At 49.5% G+C, this 17,539-nt stretch overlaps 1 pseudogene; it reads right to left on the reverse strand.

Moving 5' to 3' along the window:
- Positions 1-4,105: 4,105 nt before the first annotated feature.
- On the reverse strand, positions 4,106-11,987 carry LOC147979577 (uncharacterized; annotated as a pseudogene).
- Positions 11,988-17,539: the final 5,552 nt, after the last annotated feature.

Consider the following 17,539-nt stretch of genomic DNA (forward strand, 5'->3'; position numbering starts at 1 on the left):
TACCCTCACCATGCACGGGGACACCGGGGACGCCCTGCAAGTACTCAAGCTCGCCTTCAAGACGGCGGCATCGGCATGGCCCGTCAATGAGGAGGCCCCTGAGCCCAAGGGGGCTGCACCTGCCAAGAAGAAGTAGTTGTTCACCCAGGACAAAGCAGAAACCAATCAAATACCCGTGGACGAGGACGGGTCCTCCAGTGCCACTTTCACCATAGGTGCCAACCTTGAGCCTAAGCAGGAGGAGGCCTTGGTCAAGTTCCTGCGCGCGAATAAGAAGGTATTTGCTTGGGAGCCCGATCAGCTGGCGGGGATCCCCAGAAGTGTCATCGAGCATCACCTCAATGTGTGCCCAAATGTGCGCCCCGTGAAGCAGAAGGCCAAACGGCAGTCCACGGAGAAGCAGGCTTTCATCGCCCAAGAGACCCGCAAGCTAGAGGCCGCCGGGGTCATTCGCGAGGTCCGATACCCAGATTGGTTGGCCAACCCTGTCGTTGTGCCCAAGAAGGGGGGGAAGGAACGCATGTGTGTCGACTTCACCAACCTCAACAAGGCATGCCCGCAAGATCCGTTTCCGCTCCCCCGCATCGACCAGATCGTCGATTCCACTGCGGAGTGCGACCTGCTATGCTTCCTGGACGCCTTCTCCGGGTATCACAAGATCAAGATGGCAGTGGAAGACGTTGAGAAGACCGCTTTCTTGACCCCGTGCGGGGTATACTGCTATACATGCATGCCGTTCGGACTGCGTAACGCAGGGGCAACCTTTCAGCGGCTGATACACATCACCTTGGGCCCGCAACTCGGAAAGAATGTCGAAGCCTATGTTGATGACATCATAGTAAAATCTCGGGAGGCCAAGACCCTGATACAAGACCTGGAGGAGACCTTCGCGAGCCTCGACGCAGTAAACCTGCGGCTCAACCCAGAGAAATATGTGTTTGGCGTCCCCTCGAGCAAGCTTTTGGGATTCCTCGTGTCCCATCGTGGCATCGAGGCCAACCCCGAGAAGGTCAAGGCGGTCGAGGACATGAGTCCACCAAGGACCCTCAGGGAAATGCAGAAGCTCACTGGGCGCATGACCGCGCTAGGGCGCTTCATCTCCAAATTGGGGGAGCGAGCGCTGCCTTTCTTTCAGCTGATGAAGAAAAAGGGGCCCTTTGAATGGACTGAAGAGGCAGATAAGGCGTTTCAAGATCTCAAGAGGTACCTGACCAGTCCCCCAGTCATGGTGGCTCCGCGCCCTCAAGAGCCCCTGCTGCTGTACCTCGCCGCCACACCCTACTCCGCCAGCGCAGCCCTGGTGGCGGTTAGGGAGGAGCGCCAAGTCAAGACCGCAGCGGCAACCCGAGGCAAGACAAAACGGGAACAAGGAAAGCCTGCAGAAGCCGCAACCGCAGTTGAGGAGGGTCGGCTGCCGAAGAATGCACCGGAGGCAGGAGAGGCCGCACGACCAGATGGTCCACCTCCCGAGGCCACGTCGCCTCGTGAGGCGCCTTTACCTCCCGAGGGCGCAGCAGCCCCAGATGCTCTCAGCCTGGTTGAGCACCCAGTTTACTTTGTTAGCACGGTGCTACGGGATGCGAGGGCACGGTACCCAATGCCTCAGAAGCTCCTCCTCGCGCTACTGGTAGCCTCGCGCAAGCTGCGTCACTACTTCCAGGCTCATCCCATCAAAGTCATCTCATCATACCCCCTGGAGAGAATGCTCAGGAGCCCTAACTCAGCCGGAAGGGTCGCCGAGTGGAACATAGAGCTGCAGGCGTTTCAGCTCGAGTTCAGCACAACCAGGGTCATCAAAGGAGCAGCGTTGGCGGATTTTGTGGCAGAATGGACGGAGGCACCAGGCCTCAAGGCCGACAAGGATCGGTCCCTCTCCCCGGGGAGCGAGGCGCCAGAAGGCTGGGTCATGCACTTCGACGGGGCGTTCTCCAGGCATGGCGCTGGGGCTGGGGCGGTGCTTATATCGCCCACTCAGGACAAGCTCTACTACGCTGTACAGCTCTATTTCCAGCAAGGTGAAAAGGTCTCCAACAACATAGCGGAGTATGAAGGTCTAATAGCGGGCTTGAAGGCCGCAGCTGCCCTGTGGGTGAAACGCCTCACCATCAAGGGCGATTCGCAGCTCCTTGTCAATTTCTCCAACAAGGTGTACGAGCCGAAAGATGAGCACATGGAAGCCTACCTTGCGGAGGTCCGCAGGATGGAGAAGCAGTTCTGGGGTTTGGAGTTGCAGCATGTGCCCCGTGGCACCAATCAGGAGGCCGACAACATCGCCAAACGGGCGTCCAGGCGGTTACCTCAGGAGCCTGGCGTCTTCGAGGAGCGGCTCTTCAAGCCCTCAGCCCTGCCGTCATTGTCAAACACGGCTCAGCCTCAGGAGGAGCTCCCCCAGCCACCAGCCTCAGGAGCCCCGGTCTGCGGCCCGGCCTCAGGAGCACGCCTGCTCCTGACGATGGAACCTCAGGAGGGGTGCTGGATCACGGAGCTCCGGGGTTACCTAACACAAGGGACCCTGCCGGAGAAGGAGGAGGAAGCGGAGCGTGTGGCACGGCAGGCCATGGCATACTGCATCAAGGATGGGGAGCTCTACCAGAAGCGACCAAACGATGTATCCCTGTGCTGCATCTCCAGGGAGCAAGGAAAGGAACTGCTGAAAGATATACACGGCGGAGACTGTGGACATCATTCATCATCATGGACCCTCGTCGGCAAGGCATTCCGCAGTGGGTTTTATTGGCCAACCGCACTCAATGACGCCGTCGAACTGGTGAAAGATTGTGAGGCCTGCCAGTTCCAAGCCAAGCAAATCCATCAGCCGGAAGGGGGCCTGCAGACTATACCCCTTTCGTGGCCATTCGCAGTCTGGGGGCTAGACATCCTGGGCCCGTTTCCTCGGGCGCCAGGGGGCTACCGCTACCTCTACGTCGCCGTGGACAAGTTCACCAAGTGGGCCGAAGTAGAGGCCGTCCACACCATCCCCGCGGGCTCTGCGGTCAGGTTCATCAGGGGCATCGTGAGCCGGTTCGGGGTGCCGAACCACATCATCACAGACAACGGTTCGCAGTTCACCAGTAACCTCTTCAAAACATACTGTGCTAACCTTGGAACGCAGATATGCTACGCTTCGGTGGCGCACCCCCGAAGCAACGGCCAGGCCGAGCGAGCCAACGCGGAGGTCCTAAGGGGCCTCAAGACCAGGACGTTCAAGAAGAAGCTGGAAGCCTGTGGCAGAGGTTGGTACGACGAGCTTCAGTCCGTGGTGTGGTCCATCCGCACCACTGCGACCAAACCGACTGGGGAGACCCCATTCTTCCTGGTCTACGGAGCGGAAGCAGTCCTCCCTCACGAGGTCAGACGTCGCTCCGCGTGGGTCCTGGCGTTCGACGAGGCACAGCAGGACGCCATGCGGGGGGTGGATCTCGTGTTGGGGGAGGAACGACACCGGGAGGCTGCGCTGCGAGCGGCGAGGTATCAGCAAGCGCTGCGGCGATATCACTGCCGCAACATCCGCCCCAGGACTCTCGAGGTAGGAGACCTCATGCTCAGGCGGGTCCTCTCCAGGGAGGGGTTGCATAAGCTCTCTCCCATGTGGGAGGGCCCATTCAAGGTTGTTCATGTTTCCAGGCCAGGCTCCGCGCGCTTGGAGACTCAGGAGGGAGTGCCGGTCCAGAATGCGTGGAACATCCAGCACCTCCGGAGGTTCTACCCCTGAAAAGGCCCGGAGCCTGTGAAGCAAGGCGAGTGCCTGTGAAGCTATCGCGCTTTGGAAAAAGGCCCGGAGCCTGTGAAGCAAGGCGAGTTCCTGTGAAGATCGTCTCTTTTTGGAAAAGGCCCAGAGCCTGTGAAGCAAGGCGAGTGCCTATGAAGATCATCTCTTTTTGGAAAAGGCCCAGAGCCTGTGAAGCAAGGCGAGTGCCTGTGAAGATCATCTCTTTCTGGAAAAGGCCCAGAGCCTGTGAAGCAAGGCGAGTGCCTGTGAAGATCATCTCTTTTTGGAAAAGGCCCAGAGCCTGTGAAGCAAGGCGAGTGCCTGTGAAGATCATCTCTTTCTGGAAAAGGCCCAGAGCCTGTGAAGCAAGGCAAGCACCTGTGAAGTTGATCACCTCTAAGAAGAAAGGCCCGGAGCCTGTGAAGAAGGCCAATGCCTGTGAAGCTCGCCGCCCCGTGACACTCTCACGTAATAATGAGTGGGGCTGTACATGCACCGGAGTCTCAGGAGCGCCGGCCTCAGGCCCTGGGGCTCCCTCCCACGCCCAGTGGCAGCACTTAGCTCCGCGCTGGTGAGAATACGTCGAAGACTAGATTAGGTGCCGGATGCGGCTTTTTCATTTGCTTTCCGCAGTTGACGTGTTTACTTGCATTTGGAGTCTTATTAAGGTTATCGTTGTTGCTGATTTGTGGTTCGTTGATTTTCGCTCCTTGCTTTGGTTTCTCTCGTGAACGACCTCGCGAGGGATGGTGCTCAAACGTCCTCGCGAGCGTTTTTGCCCTAGCCGCGGGAAGGTTTCATAGCCCTGGCACATTACAGAAGCACCCCTTCTAGCCCGTGCCCCTCGGGCACCGCGGTGCGCACACAGGGCCTGGGTCGGTTGTCCTCCCCGGCAGGGGTCAAAAACTATCTACGCACAGGCGTGTAGTTAAGAGGCGCAAAAACAAGATCAAGGTAGTAGCTAAAACGGCAATATTTCCCAACACGCCCCCACGGGGCTCCATGCAGCTGTTCTGTCTTACGCAGGAAACAAAAGGAAAGGGAAAGGACGAGCCCGGCGCCGCCCCCCTCACATCAGCCCGCGAAGGCGACACGGGCAGCCTGCGAGCCTCAGGCGGATTCCCTCTCGCGCTTCACCAGGGCACGATGGCGGGCGGACGAACCACCACCTCTCAAGCAAGCTCGGCGGCGCGGGGGCGAACTGCTGCCACCGCTGGAGGTGTCGCTTGAGGAAGAGTCGACGAAGCTTGGGGAGTCACGGACACCGCCATCCGTGCAGGCGCTATCTCCTCCATCACCATCAGAGCGGGGCCTGCGGACGTGGTCGTCGTCCTGCGACCATCTTCCCCAAACACCCTCACATAGAGGGTGGCGTCGCCGTCGAACCTGAAGCGCAGAGTGCACCGGTGCTCCAAGCCGTGAGCGCGGGCGAACGCCTGCCAGCCACGAGTTAAGGCCAAGCCCCCGCTGGCGGAGACCTCCAGCGCGACCCATGAGGACCTACTGCAGCATCCCTCCGCCTGGAGCCAGAGGCCACCAGGAGCACCAGCCGGGAGTTCGCCAAGGAGGAAGCGAGGGAGTGGGAGCCGGGTGCTAGTCGGCTCCGCCGACCAGATGACGAACTCCGGCAGCGCCTGCACAGCGCGAAAGCGCGGTCTGGGGGAGCGCGCAACCCAGGCGCGTCCCTCGGTCACGGCGGCTCGCCCGCCGCTGCGCTGGGAGCCGCCCCCATGACCACCAGGCGCTACCGGGGCGGCCACCGGATGCTTCCGAGGGCGCCCACGACCGCGCTTGGGCGGGGGAGAGGCAGGACCAACCTGGAGGGCCTTCCCCTTCTCTGAAGCTGAGTACCTCCTCGATGGAGCCATCACACCAAGACGGAGCAAGAACTGAGGCGAAGGAGAGAGCAAGAAGAGATGGACTGGAAGGGCACGCGCGGTGCCGTACTTATAGCCGGCGAAGGCCAACCGCCGACCTCCACGATCACAGGTAATCATAACACGATATACATGCAGGGACTCGTCCAACTCGCGCAATCACCGAGGCGTCATGGGGAAGTGGAGACGCGACGTCTAATCAACCGCCACGCGGCGCCCAAGGCCGCAGGCTGTTAGGGCCCGCGGTGCTTCGCCCTTGCCCTTTCGCCTCTCGGCACTGCCAAGTCCGTGCGCGCCTTGGGCCCGGGGGCTATTGTCGGCGTTCTGGGAACAGGGGTCCCCAGACTTGCCTGCCTGCGGCCTGCGGCGTGGCTCAAATGGGGGCCCAGCACGGCCCATCTTCATCAACACAAGACTCAAGACCCTCGCGAGGGGCCAAGCCTCGCGAGGCGGACGACACGGCGCATCCTCAGGCGTAGCCTCATCAGGCTGGCTCGCGAGGAGGCGGAGAGTTCAAGGCAGGGTACCTCGCGAGGTGCCCATGACGCAAGCCATGATGACTCGGGGTGCCAGGCGGGCACCAGCGCGCGCAGCGTCCTTCTTTCCTCTTTGGTGCAAAGGGGGCAAGCGCAGCCGCGGAGTACTGAGGCATCAGGCAAAGGTTGCCATCTCGGTGCAACGAGACCAAGACCAGGAGGACTACGAGGCGGAGGTCACCACGGAGCCCAGCACGGCGTCATCACCAGAGCCTTTGGCTGGCGGAGACTGCTTTTGTCAGGATAAGTGTACTCGCTGTCCCCCTTCAAATTAGCCCGCCATTGTTGGCTCCCTTCCCGCTTAATATTTGGGAAGAGGACCAGGGCCTCTATAAATAGGACCAGCCACTCACATAGCAAGGGGTTCGATCAACTTTAGATCAGTAGGAAGCAGAGAGAGAAAGAGCGAGAGAGAGAGAAAGGTGACTGAACTCCTCCTAGCAGTTCATCACCCCAGGCAAGAACAGACCCTCGCGAAGCTGTTCGTCCTTGTATTGTTCATCATCACCAGCCCCAGGAGGCAATCCACAAGCCACACACTGGAGTAGGGTATTACACCACAACGGTGGCCCGAACCAGTATAAATCTTGTGTCTCTTGTGCATTTCTTTTAGAAGTTTAGATCCTTGCGAGACGGAGAGGTTGAAGGCGTGATCTCTGCGCGCACCCCAGTGTTTGAACCTTAAGGGTCTGCCAGAACCCACGAATCCGACATCTGTGTACCACATATTGCTATTGGTCTACTTGTTTCACTTGTGAATTTGTGAATCTCTTTCATCTTTATTGACTCTTGCTAACATTTTGCATTAAATTGTTTGTGCCACTATCCTCACCGAGCTCCACCATAAGCCTTATTTGTGTAGCTGTGAGAAACCGACAAGAATTGGTACCAATTGTGCTATTTCCTTGTTACATCATTGAGTGATCATTGATCCATCTTCAACATCGGTCAAGGTACATTTGGTATAGTTCTTCTCCTTTCTCCACTCATATTTGCTTGAGTATTGTGATGGATAGGCAAGGCATTTCATCTCCGGTCTTCGACAACAACGCCGACGTGAACAACTACATCACCGAAGCGTCAATCTTCGCTTTACAACGACAAATGCAAGGCGCACAATCACGATTGAGAGAGCGCATAGAGAACCTCTCCATCGACATTCATCACTCCGAAGTAAGGAAAGGGACTACATCGACAACAAGCTTTCCACGCACAAGGAGGAGCAAGATGCAAGGATGGAGCAGATTCATACTTGGTTGGCCAAACGTTCTTCCCCTTTATCATCCTCAAGGCGGCAGCGAGCAAGTCAATCATCTTCCGAGAGCCCAAGCAACGCAAGTGCAAGTCATCTACGTCCACATCTCCATGACGACCACCATCACATTCGTGATCCACCTCGTCATGAATGGCAGGTCACCTCCAAGCAACATGTGTACGATGACGATGAACCACATCTATTACGAGCTCAAGTGCGACAGTACCAACATCATCATGATGATGCTCCACAAGCGCAAATGCACAAGTCCAACAAGCCCTACTTCATGCCAAGTGCAAACTTCAAGAGAAATAGAGAAGACCGCGAGACGAGCACCACCAAGACGGAGCTACGGCTGCACCAACCACTTCGGCGTATTCGCCAAGTGTTCTCAAGGCATCTTCGCCTTTGGATGTATGTCATCTTCACCTACTTCCCATGAGTTCTCCTACATTGACATCTTCAACAACAAGGCGACCACCTACGAGCGAGGGCGACACTTCCATCTTCGGAAGCCCCTCAAAGAAAATGGCCGAGCATGGGACATTCCCTTCAGTCATGGAGACGAGCCACGAGGTGCCACATCATATGGGCCTCCTACAACAAGATGGTGACAAGAAGGTCGAGCTAGGGCCATCCCCTTCGACCACGGCAACGAGCATGAACCTCTTCGACTACATGAAGACGAAGCCCATATTGGACTCATACTCCGAGTCAAGCTACGAGACCGCACATGAGACCTTATCTTTGGTCTTAGAGGAGAGTGATGATGTGCCATCTTCGTCCTTCATCCATGGCTACAACTACGACATGATTCAGCATGGAGACATTTGCACCAACATCTCTCCGACACCCACATATAAAGAGATGCCCCAATTCCCATGTGAGGAGAACCACCCTACCATGAGTGATATGAGTGTCTCCACAATTTGTGACATTGAGTGCATTTCCTATGAGAGGATGAGTGTGACCACCACTAGCCCCACACTTGAGAGCATCCAAGAGGGAGTGAGTGAGCCACCACACTGATACGTCCATTTTGCATCATGCTTTTATATTGATATTTATTGCATTATGGACTGTTATTTCACTTTATGTCACAATACTTATGGCTATTCTCTCTTATTTTACAAGGTTTACACAAGGAGGGAGAATGCCGGCAGCTGGAATTCTGGGCTGGAAAAGGAGCAAATATTAGAGACCTATTCTGCGCAACTCCAAAAGTCCTGAAACTCCACAGAACATCTTAAAACAAATAAAGAAAAATCCTCGCCAAAGATGAAGGCCAGGGGCCCCACACCCTGCTCATGAGGGTGGGGGCGCACCCCCCTACCTCGTGGGCCCCCTGGTAGCTCTCCGACGTCCATCTTCTCCTATATTAAGTCTACAACAACAACAACAACAACAACAACAACAACAACAACAACAACAAAGCCTTTAGTCCCAAACAAGTTGGGGTAGGCTAGAGGTGAAACCCATAAGATCTTGCAACCAACTCATGGCTCTGCACATGGATAGCAAGCTTCCACGCACCCCTATCCATAGCTAGCTCTTTGGTGATACTCCAATCCTTCAGGTCTCTCTTAACGGACTCCTCCCATGTCAAATTCGGTCTACCCCGCCCTCTCTTGACATTCTCCACACGCTTTAGCCGCCCACTATGCACCGGAGCTTCTGGAGGCCTGCGCTGAATATGCCCAAACCATCTCAGACGATGTTGGACAAGCTTCTCTTCAATTGGTGCTACCCCAACTCTATCTCGTATATCATCATTCCGGACTCGATCCTTCCTCGTGTTGCAACACATCCATCTCAACAAACGCATCTCCGCCACACCTAACTGTTGAACATGTCGCCTTTTAGTAGGCCAACACTCAGCGCCATACAACATTGCGGGTCGAACCGCCGTCCTGTAGAACTTGCCTTTTAGCTTTTGTGGCACTCTCTTGTCACAGAGAATACCAGAAGCTTGGCGCCACTTCATCCATCCGGCTTTGATTCGATGGTTCACATCTTCATCAATACCCCCATCCTCCTGCAGCATTGACCCCAAATACCGAAAGGTGTCCTTCTGAGGTACCACCTGGCCATCAAGGCTAACCTCCTCCTCACACCTAGTAGTACTGAAACCGCACATCATGTACTCGGTTTTAGTTCTACTAAGCCTAAACCCTTTCGATTCCAAGGTTTGTCTCCATAACTCTAACTTCCTATTTACCCCCGTCCGACTATCGTCAACTAGCACCACATCACCCGCAAAGAGCATACACCATGGGATATCTCCTTGTATATCCCTTGTGACCTCATCCATCACAAATGCAAAAAAGATAAGGGCTCAAAGCTGACCCCTGATGCAGTCCTATCTTAATCGGGAAGTCATCAGTGTCGACATCACTTGTTCGAACACTTGTCACAACATTATCGTACATGTCCTTAATGAGGGTAATGTACTTTGCTGGGACTTTGTGTTTCTCCAAGGCCCACCACATGACATTCCCCGGTATCTTATCATAGGCCTTCTCCAAGTCAATGAACACCATATGCAAGTCCTTCTTTTGCTCCCTATATCTCTCCATAAGTTGTCATAGCAAGAAAATGGCTTCCATGGTCGACCTCCCAGGCATGAAACCAAACTGATTTTTGGTCACGCTTGTCATTCTTCTTAAGCGGTGCTCAATGACTCTCTTCCATAGCTTCATTGTATGTCTCATCATCTTAATTCCACGGTAATTAGTACAACTCTGAACATCCCCCTTGTTCTTGAAGATTGGTACTAATATACTCTGTCTCCATTCTTCTGGCATCTTGTTTGCCCAAAAAATGAGGTTGAAAAGCTTGGTTAGCCATACTATCGCTATGTCCGCGAGACCTTTCCACACCTCAATGGGGATACAATCAGGGCCCATCGCCTTGCCTCCTTTCATCCTTTTTAAAGCCTCCTTGACCTCAGACTCCTGGATTCGCCGCACAAAACGCATGCTGGTCTCATCAAAGGAGTCGTCCAGTTCAATGGTAGAACTCTCATTCTCCCCATTGAACAGCTTGTTGAAGTACTCCCACAATCTGTGCTTACTCTCCTCGTCCTTCACCAAGAGTTGGCCTGCTCCGTCCTTGATGCATTTGACTTGGCCAATATCCCTCGTCTTCCTCTCTCGGATCTTGGCCATCTTATAGATGTCCCTTTCACCTTCCTTCGTGCCTAACCGTTGGTAGAGGTCCTCATATGCCCGACCCCTTGCTTCACCAACAGCTCGCTTTGCGGCCTTCTTCGCCATCTTGTACTTCTCTATGTTGTCTGCACTCCTATCCAGGTATAGGCATTTGAAGCAATCTTTCTTCTATTTAATCGCCTTCTGGACATCATCATTCCACCACCAGGTATCCTTATCTTCGCTTCTCCTTCCCCTGGACACTCCAAGCTCCTCCGAGGCCACCTTACGAATGCAAGTCGCCATCTTCGTCCACACATTGTTCGCATCTCCTCCTTCCTCCCAAGGGCCGTCCTTAATGACCCTCTCCTTGAACGCTGGAGCTACCTCCCCCTTAAGCTTCCACCACTTCGCTCTAGCGACTTTGGCACGCTTATCCCGCTGGACACGAATCCAAAAGCGGAAGTCAGCAACCACCAGCTTATGATGGGGTACAACACTCTCTCCAGGTATCACCTTACAGTCTAGGCACGCACGCCTATCTTCTCTTCTAGAGAGGACGAAATCAATCTGGCTAGAGTGTTGGCCACTACTAAAAGTCACCAGATGTGATTCTCTCTTTCTAAAGAGGGTGTTAGCTACAATCATGTTGTAGGCTAGAGCAAAGCTTAAGACATCTTCTCCTTCTTGATTCCTGATGCCATAGCCAAATCCCCCGTGCGCCCCTTCAAAACCTGTGTTAGATGTACCCACGTGGCTATTGAGGTCTCCTCCTATGAAGAGCTTCTCACCAATCGGTACACTCCTAACCATGTCTTCCAGGCCTTCCCAGAACTCCCTCTTGGTGTTCTCATTGTGGCCTACTTGCGGGGCATACGTGCTGATAACATTGAGAACCAAGTCCTCAACTACCAGCTTGACCAGGATAATCCGGTCCCCACGTCTCTTGACGTCTACCACTCCATACTTGAGGCTCTTGTTGATCAAGATGCCTACGCCATTTCTATTTGTAGCCGTCCCTGTGTACCACAGCTTGAAGCCGGTATCCTCCACCTCCTTCGCCTTCTGTCCTCTCCATTTGGTTTCTTGGACGCAAAGGATATCAACACCTCTCCTCACCGCTGCATCAACAAGCTCCCGAAGCTTCCCTGTCAGAGACCCTACGTTCCAGCTACCTAAGCGAATCCTCCTAGGCTCGGCTAGCTTCCTTACCCTTCGCACTAGTCGAGTCAAATGCGAAGACCCTTGCCCATTTTCCACTACATCCGGGCGCCGATGTAGCGCGCCACAAAGGATGCGACGACCCGATCCTCACTCACTTGCCACCGTATCCGGATCAAGATACAGCGCGCCACCTTGGGGGTGACAGCCCAGCCCTTGCCCATTTTCCACCACACCCGGGTTCCGATGTAGCGCATCGCTGAGAGGGTTACGCCCCAACGAAAATCTTTTGGGTTTCATCTCCATAAGAGTGGCTGAGTTTTTACGTTGGCTCGCCAAGCCTATCACAACCCTCCCCCTCCTATATTAAGTCTATCGATGAGAAAAAAATAAGAAGGAACTTTTCGGGACGAGACTCCGCCGCCACGAGGCGGAACCTTGGTGGATCCAATCTAGAGCTCCGGCAGAGCTGTTCTGCCGGGGATACTTCCCTCCCTTAGGGGGAAATCATCACCATCGTCATCACCAGCGCTCATCGGGAGAGGGCAATCTCCATCAACATCTTCACTAGCACCATCTCATCTCCAAACCCTAGTTCATCTCTTGTATCCAATCCTTGTCTCAAAGTCCAGGATTGGTGCTAGTAGGTTGCTAGTAGTGTTGATTACTCCTTGTAGTTGATGCTAGTTGGTTTATTTGGTGGAAGATCATATGTTCAGATCCTATATACATATTATTACCCCTCTGATTATGAACATGAATATGCTTTGTGAGTAATTATGTTTGTTCCTAAGGACAAGGGAGAAGTCTTGCTATTAGTAGTCATGTGAATTTGGTATTCGTTTGATATTTTGATAAGATGTATGTTGTCTAGCCTCTAGTGGTGTTATGTGAACGTCGACTACATAACACTTCACCATTATTTGGGCCTAGAGGAAGGCATTGGGACGTAATAAGTAGATGATGGGTTGCTAGAGTGACAGAAGCTTAGACCCTAGTTTATGCGTTGCTTCGTAAGGGGCTGATTTGGATCCACATGTTTCATGCTATGGTTAGGTTTACCTTAATACTTTTTTTGTAGTTGCGGATGCTTGCAATAGAGGTTAATCATAAGTGGGATGCTTGTTCAAGTAAGAACAGCACCCAAGCACCGGTCCACCCATATATCAAATTATCAAAGTATCGAACGTGAATCATATGAACGTGATGAAAACTAGCTTGACGATATTCCCATGTGTCCTCGGGAGCGCTTTTCCTATTATAAGAGTTTGTTCCGGCTTGTCCTTTGCTACAAAAAGGATTGGGCCACCTTGCTGCACTTTATTTACTTTTGTTCCTTGTTGCTCGTTACAATTTACCTTATCACAAAACTATCTGTTACCACTTATTTCAGTACTTGCAGAGAATACCTTGCTGAAAACCACTTATCATTTCCTTCTGCTCCTCGTTGGGTTGGACACTCTTACTTATTGAAAGGACTACGATAGATACCCTATACTTGTGGGTCATCAAGACTCTTTTCTGGCACCGTTGCCGGGGAGTGTAGCGCCTTTGATAGGTGGAATTTGGTAAGGAAAAATTTATATAGTGTGCTAAAATTTACTGTCACTTGTTACTATGGAAAGTAATTCTCTGAGGGGCTTGTTCGGGGTATCTTCACCCCGTCCAGTAGAGCAAAGAGTTTCTCCTCAACCTATTGAACCTATTGAAAATGAAACTCCTTTTGAATTTCCTTCGGGTATGATGGAAAGACTGCTAGCTAACCCTTTTACAGGAGATGGAACAAAGCATCCTGATGAGCACTTAATATATGTGGATGAAGTTTGTGGATTATTTAAGCTTGCAGGTATACCCGATGATGTTGCTAAGAAGAAGGTCTTCCCTTTATCTTTGAAGGGAGACGCATTGATATGGTATAGGCTATGTGATGGTATGAGATCATGGGACTATAAGAGATTGAAATTGGAATTTCATCAAAAGTATTACCCTATGCATCTTGTTCATCATGATCGCAATTATATATATATAATTTCTGGCCTCGCGAAGGAGAAAGCATCGCTCAAGCTTGTGGGAGGCTTAAATCAATGTTATATTCATGCCCCAATCATGAGCTCCCAAGAGAAATAATTATGCAAAGTTTTTATGCTCGGCTTTCTGAAAACAATCGCACCATGCTCGATACTTTTTGTGCTGGCTCTTTTATGATGAAGACTATTGAATTCAGATGGAATTTATTGGATAGAATTAAACGCAACTCTGAAGATTGGGACCTCGATGAAGGTAAGGAGTCACGTATGACACCTAAGTTTGATTGTGTTAAATCTTTTATGGACACCGATATTTTTCGTAAGTTTAGCACTAAATATGGACTTGACTCTGAGATAGTAGCTTCTTTCTGCGAATCTTTTGCTACTTATGTTGATCTCCCTAAGGAGAAGTGGTTTAAATATCATCCTCCCATAGAAGTAAAAGTCTGCACCTATCAAAGTTGAAGAAAAGACTATCACTTATAATGATCCTATTGTTCCTACTTCTTATGTTGAGAAACCACCTTTCCCTGTTAGAGTAAAGGATCATGCTAAAGTTTCAACTGTTGTTCATAAAAGCAATATTAGAACTTATACACCTCGTGAGCAAGTTAAAGTAGAACCTAATATTGCTATTGTTAAAGATCTCTTGTCTGATAATATTGATGGGCATGTTATTCAGTTCGAAGGTGAAACTGCTAGAATTGCTAAACCTTGTGCTAAAGATAAACATAGACCTGTGGTAGGCATGCCTGTTATTTCTGTCAAAATAGGAGATCATTGTTATCATGGCTTATGTGATATGGGTGCGAGTGCTAGTGTTATACCGCACACTTTATACGAAGAAATTAAGAATGAAATTGCACCTGCTGAGTTAGAAGGTATTGATGTCACAATTAAACTTGCCAATAGAGATACTATTTCACCAATTGGAATTGTTAGAGATGTTGAAGTCTTGTGTGGGAAAACTAAATATCCTACTGATTTTCTTGTTCTTACTTCTCCGCAAGATATCTTTTGTCCCATTATATTTGGTAGACCCTTTTTGAACACTGTTAAAGCTAGGATAGACTGCGAAAAGAATGTCGTTACTATTGGCTTGGATGATATGGTTCATGAGTTTAATTTCTCTAAATTTAGTAAACAACATCGTGAGGAAGAATTGCCTAGTAAAGATGAAATTATTGGTCTCGCTTCTATTGTCGTACCTCCTAGTGATCCTTTAGAACACTATTTTCTAGACCATGAAAGTGATATGTTCATGAATGAAAGAAGGGAAATAGATGAAGTATTCTTTAAACAGGAACCTATCCTGCAACAAAATTTGCCTCCTGAAATTTTAGGGGATCCTCCTCCACCCAAAGGTGATCCCGTGTTTGAACTTAAACCTTTGCCTGATAAACTAAAATATGCTTATCTTGATGAAAAGAAGATATATCCTGTTATTATTAGTGCTAAACTTTTAGAGCATGAAGAAGAAAGATTATTGAAAACTCTGAAGAAGCATCGTGCTGCTATTGGATATACTCTTGATGATCTTAAGGGCATTAGTCCCACTCTATGTCAACATAACATAAATTTGGAAGCAAATGCCAAACCAGTTCGTGATCCTCAACGACGTCTGAATCCTAAAATGAAAGAAGTGGTAAGAAAAGAAATACTAAAGCTTCTGGAGGCAGGTATAATCTATCCCGTTGCTGATAGTGAGTGGGTAAGTCCTGTCCATTGTGTCCCTAAGAAGGGAGGTATTACTATTGTTCCTAATGATAAAGATGAATTGATTCCACAAAGAATTATCATAGGTTATAGGATGGTAATTGATTTTTGCAAATTAAATAAAGTTACTAAGAAAGATCATTACCCCTTACCTTTTATTGATCAAATGCTAGAAAGATTATGCAAACATACACACTATTTCTTTCTAGATGTTTATTCTGGTTTCTCTCAAATACCTGTGTCGGCTAGAGATCAATCAAAGACTACTTTTACATGCCCTTTTGGTACTTTTGCTTATAGACGTATGCCTTTTGGTTTATGTAATGCACCTGCTACCTTTCAAAGATGCATGATGGCTATATTCTCTGACTTTTGTGAAAAGATTTGTGAGGTTTTCATGGACAAATTTTCCATCTATGGTTCCTATTTTGATGATTGCTTGAGCAATCTTGATCGAGTTTTGCAGAGATGTGAAGAAACTAATCTTGTCTTGAATTGGGAAAAGTGCCACTTTATGGTTAATGAAGGAATTTTCTTGGGGCACAAAGTTTCTGAAAGAGGTATTGAAGTTGATAAAGCCAAGGTTGATGCTATTGAAAAGATGCCATGTCCCAAGGACATCAAAGGTATAAGAAGTTTCCTTGGTCACGCTGGATTTTAAAGGAGGTTCATTAAGGACTTCTCAAAAATTTCTCGGCCTCTGACTAATTTATTGCAAAAAAGATATACCATTTGTTTTTTATGATGATTGTGTAGAAGCATTTGAAACACTTAAGAAAGCATTAGTCTCTGCACCTATTGTTGAGCCACCTGATTGGAATTTACCCTTTGAGATTATGTGTGATGCTAGTGATTATGATGTAGGTGTTGTTCTAGGGCAAAGAGTTGATAAGAAATTAAATGTTATTCATTATGCTAGTAAGACTCTAGACAATGCTCAAAGAAATTATGCTACTACTGAAAAAGAGCTTTTAGCAGTTGTATTTGCTTGTGATAAGTTCAGACCTTATATTATTGATTCTAAAGTAACTATTCACACTGATCATGCTGCTATTAAATACCTTATGGAAAAGAAAGATGCTAAACCTAGACTTATTAGATGGGTTCTCTTGCTACAAGAATTTGATTTGCATATTGTTGATAGAAAGGGAGCTGAGAACCCCGTTGCAGACAACTTGTCTAGGTTAGAGAATGTTCTTGATGACCCACTACCTATTAATGATAACATTCCTGATGAACAATTAAATGTTATAAGTACTTCTCGTAGTACTCCATGGTATGCTGATTATGCTAATTATATTGTTGCTAAGTTTATTCCACCAAGCTTCACATACCAGCAAAAGAAAAAAAAATTCTATGACTTGAGACATTACTTTTGGGATGACCCACATCTTTATAAAGAAGGAGTAGATGGTGTTATTAGACGTTGTGTACCTGAGCATGAACAGGAACAGATCCTACGCAAGTGCCACTCTGAAACTTATGGAGGACACCACGCTGGAGATAGAACTGCACATAAGGTATTGCAATCTGGTTTTTATTGGCCTACTCTCTTCAAGGATGCCCGTAAGTTTGTCTTGTCTTGTGATGAATGTCAAATAATTGGTAATATTAGTAGACGTCAAGAAATGCCTATGAATTATTCACTTGTTATTGAACTGTTTGATGTTTGGGGCTTTGATTATATGGGACCTTTTCCAGCCTCTAATGTATACACACATATTCTAGTTGCTGTTGATTACGTTACTAAGTGGGTAGGAGCTATTCCATCTAGTAGTGCTGATCATAACACTTCTATTAAAATGCTTAAATAAGTTGTTTTTCCGAGGTTTGGAGTCCCTAGATATTTAATGACTGATGGTGGTTCACACTTTATTCATGGTGCCTTCCGTAAAATGCTTGCTAAATATGATGTTAATCATAGAATTGCATCTCCTTATCACCCACAGTCTAGTGGTCAAGTAGAGTTGAGCAATAGAGAGCTCAAATTAATTTTGCAAAAGACTGTTAATAGGTCTAGACAGAATTGGTCTAAGAAACTTGATGATGCATTATGGGCATATAGAACTGCATACAAAAATCCTATGGGTATGTCTCCGTATAAAATGG

This window comes from Triticum urartu, chromosome 3A (genome assembly GCF_056163025.1).
Source record: "Triticum urartu cultivar PI428250 chromosome 3A, HENAU_Tu73, whole genome shotgun sequence".
NCBI lineage: Eukaryota > Viridiplantae > Streptophyta > Magnoliopsida > Poales > Poaceae > Triticum > Triticum urartu.